Here is a 4,322-nt window from a genome sequence, read left to right as displayed (position 1 = left end):
AACAGAGACGCAGCGTCAAGCGAAGGATTTAATATCCTTCCATATCACTGCTCCTTCATTCTGATGACCCTCCTAAATCGGTATAAAACCCAGAGTTGACGATTTGATGAAATTTGAGGCTAAAAAGCCAAGCACTGGGGAACACATTCGGCCACTCACCGCTTCAGACACTGAAAAGAGGGAGTTGGAGTGGTTGGACAGCAAGATAAAGAGACCCAGAAAATAGAGGAGATGAAGTACAAGGATCTAAAGGTGGAACTGGGAGAAAACCCCACAGTTGTACTAAGTAGTAATAGTCAGAGAGGTTGGACAGTAAGACTGACGGAAGGACCCTAATAAAAATACACTACTGTGAGATTCCTAACTGCTGACCAGATTCAGTTAAAACAAAGGTAATAAGATTTAATTAGCTTTGTTGAATTAGATCATTTAAGAAGAATATTAACTGAGAAAAGAGGAAAAGGAATTTTGTAATTATTAGTAAATCTTTATGAAATGTAATGAAACAAATGCATTTGTTACCAACTCATTCATTAAGAATTTCCAAAAGCATGTCTTGACCTCATCCATTTCAACATTATGTAGAGTTCTAAAAGACCTTCTTCCACTCAAGAAAAACAAACTGACACAAGCACACAGAAAGTTCCTTGCTTGTACAGACAAAGAACAAAATTCTGGCGTACTGCTACAGAAAAAACTTTCCTCCGAACACAAAGGAGAAGAAGACGTCGATGTATGGGCCTTTGCTGGGAGGAGGATTCATAGGCAAGGAAGAACAACTTCCAGATGATAGAGAAAACAATTGTGAAATCTGCACACATGGAGGCACTTTGGAAAGGAGTTATCAGATGTAAAACACTTTCCTCAAATTAAACAAAGTTTGCTGTCACTGAGATGAAGGGAAGAGGAGGGAAAAGCGTAAATGGCCACTATTTTCTAGAGGCAGACATTAGCTTCATTTTGCAGACAGACCCTAGACCTACCTAGTGTTAAAAATTTCAGTCAGCGATCGCAAGTGGAGAATTAACCTTTGGCATGTACTGGATAATCGTATCAAGAACTGGTTAGGGCTACCACTAAGTCGACGACTTGTATTCAACATGTTTGTGATGTGTGTAACAAGTTACAGATGTATGTTTATGGCATGTTTTACTGTAGTGTGGAAGTGCTCTGAGTTTATTTAAGTCCGTATAAGCTGTCAGTCCATCTTTTCCAGGACCCATACCTCCTTTTCCAGGACACACCTCTCATTTCCAGGACCAACCCCTTCTTTTCTAGGACCCACCCTGCCTTTCCCAGGACACACCATTCCTCCCAGACAACACCATTCCTTTTCCGGGGTCCACCCCTCCTTTTCCAGGACCAACCCATCCCTTTCAAGGACCTACCCTTTCTTTTCCAGGACCTACCCAACCTTTCCAGGAAACACTTTTTCCAGGACCCACCCCTTATTTTCCAGGACCCACTCCTCCTTTTCCATGACCAACCTCTCCTCTCCGAGGACCCACCTCCTCTTTTTCCAGGACAATCCCTCCTTCTCCAGGACCCACCCCTCCTTTTAGGACTAACCCATCCTCTTTCCAGGACTAACCCCAACTTTTCCAGAACCCATCCTCTTTTTCCCAGGGTCCCACCTCCTTTTCCAGGACCCACCCACCTATCCCCAGCCCCAGAAAACTTTTCCCAGGACCAATTCATTTCCTGTCGTCTTCCAAAAAATACTGTGACATTTTCATTCCACTTGGAGGCTGAAACCGTCCCTTCCACATGGCTGCTAAATCTGATGGGTCTCCTCCCGGGCGTCTCGTTGCTGCCAGCAATAAAACCCGACCACTCATCTGAAATTGCTGACAACATGTCCACCGCCTTCCATATTGGGTCTTATTAAAAACCCGACTCCCTCCCTTCTCCCTCCCTCCTACCATCCCCCTCCCCAGCCAACACCCAACCCCTCTACCTTTTCCTCTCGAGGAGGATATATTGCGGGATTTGAAGGGACGCCTTGCTCTATAGGACGCTGGGTCGATGAGGAGGCCGTCTTTGGACTAAATATGAAAATACTGGACGATTTCATAATTTCTCGATTACGGTCATGATTATTTCTGTCAGATATATAGATGAAAATTTGAGTGTTATTTAAATTCAAGATTTATTTATTTATCTATTTATTTATTTATTTATTTATAATTTTTTATGAGAGGCATACAAGCTTACTGAGATCACATATACATCAGAGTTTAAAATGAAATCTTTTATTGGTTTCTTTATTCTGTTTTAGGAAGAGGATTCCCAAATATTTTGTCTTTCATCACTCTGAGAATTCCCTCGTGCATATATTAGCTTTTGCTCCCTAATCATAGCTCAGGTATATTGCAATTCGTCCCTCTCAGGATGCCAAAATAATCATCTGTTCTCATACGAACGAGGAATATATTTAATGAACTTCCTAATCTACCTGAGGGATACACATGATTCAGTTTTAAGAGAGAGAGAGAGAGAGAGAGAGAGAGAGAGAGAGAGAGAGAGAGAGAGAGAGAGAGAGAGAGATAAAATATGCAATCAAAATGCCACCATATAATGATCGAAAGCCTCATTAAGCTGACAAACCCTAAGAGCTAATGATCTTCTTGGTAAATAAAATCATCTGCCAGTGATGATGAAAAGAATCTTTTTCATCAAAAAAAAAAAAAAAAGAAAACGGGAATAAAGTGGAATGTCGGCTATTGACAGAATGAGGCTGAAGAAAATGAAGTGACAAGGCTTCAAGATGGAGACTGACACTTGGAAAGATTCTTATGACACCCGTTACCTTGCAAGGGAGAGGGGGGGAGGGAGGGATGGAGGCAGAGGGAAAGAGGAGGCCCCTGAAAAATAAGGTGGCTCAGACAACAAAGAAGTGTCAAGGGACAAGAGGTTTATATGTCTATGGAATCAGCTGTTTAACCAAAAATAACAATCAGCTTTTCTCTCTCTCTCTCTCTCTCTCTCTCTCTCTCTCTCTCTCTCTCTCTCTTTGTTTCTTTCATCTGTTTTCTTATAGCCTGTGGAATCATCTAGTTCACAACTGGAAAACCTGAGTTCGATTCCTGAACAGGACGAGTTGTTTAAACAGAGAGACAGAGTTCCCTACAAACCCGGTGGGCCTCTTTTGACCAAAGATGTGAATTATATACCTAGCTGTTAGACGACTGTCGTGGGTCGCAGCTGGGTTTAATTAAAAGAGAGAAAGAGAGGAGACAGAAAATTTGACGTGAGGTTCACTGCTCTGTCTAAATGAGTAGTAGTCGGGAGGGCCTCGATGAGGTAGTCTGTCTGTTGTCACATTCTGAATTCTCCTTTTCTCATGAACAATAAAAAAAAAAGATCGGTAAACAAAAGTTGTTTGTTTATGAGGAAGATATAAATTTATTGCCAGAAATCACAACCACGAGGCAGGGTAAAGGAACAGATAATTCATCTGACGAATGAGCCAAAAAACTAATGGCTTCAAACCGTTACATTAGAATGAATAAAAAAAAAACAATAAAACATCGCAAATGACTATATATACCATCAGGGCTGGTATCTAATGATCATCAGTCTCTATTTGAATATAATTAATGAAATGTTATCAATATTCAAGAAATCTGCAAAATTTTCTCCATCTCAAATAATAAATCCATTTCACTGCTGTATTCGGGCGCATGCGCACAAGGCACAGGCGAATTCGAAGAGATTTTAGGGGGGACTTTTTGGGGAGAGATGAATCTCTCACAGTGACTGAGTGAATGATTTAGTGTTGTCACGGTGACAGGTCTCAATGAGAGCACAGAAACAATGCTAAGGGGTCTCGAGCTATATTTCAACATCAAGTCAACAACAACGAAATTTTACATTCAAAATACATTGCTCCCTTCTAGAATTTATTGACATAATAAACTGAGAGAATTTATTGACAAAATCATTGACTTCATTCATTCAGAGAATTTAAGTCTAAATTAATTGACCTCAATAATAAGATTCCGAAGAAGCGTCTCGGATTTAGATCGATGCTTCAGTTTTGTGAAGCTTCTGCTGCCGAAGGAGGATGCAAATATGCCAGTATTATGTGGTCACTTGAGTGTGAATCTCTCTCTCTCTCTCTCTCTCTCTCTTATAACTCTATGGACTTTTTCTTTGGACTTCTCCGTTTTAACACACTGGATATGCTTTCCTAAATAACTGCTGAGTTTATTGACTCAGAGAGAGAGAAATAAGAGAGAGAGAAGAGAGATAAGAGAGAGAGAGAGAGAGGTGCCTGAATGGAAGGGTACAAAGGGGGTGGGGGTGGGGTGGTAGGGTTT

Source organism: Macrobrachium rosenbergii, chromosome 27 (assembly GCF_040412425.1).
Source record: "Macrobrachium rosenbergii isolate ZJJX-2024 chromosome 27, ASM4041242v1, whole genome shotgun sequence".
In the NCBI taxonomy this organism is placed as follows: Eukaryota; Metazoa; Arthropoda; class Malacostraca; order Decapoda; family Palaemonidae; genus Macrobrachium; species Macrobrachium rosenbergii.
This window is presented reverse-complemented; position numbering follows the sequence as displayed.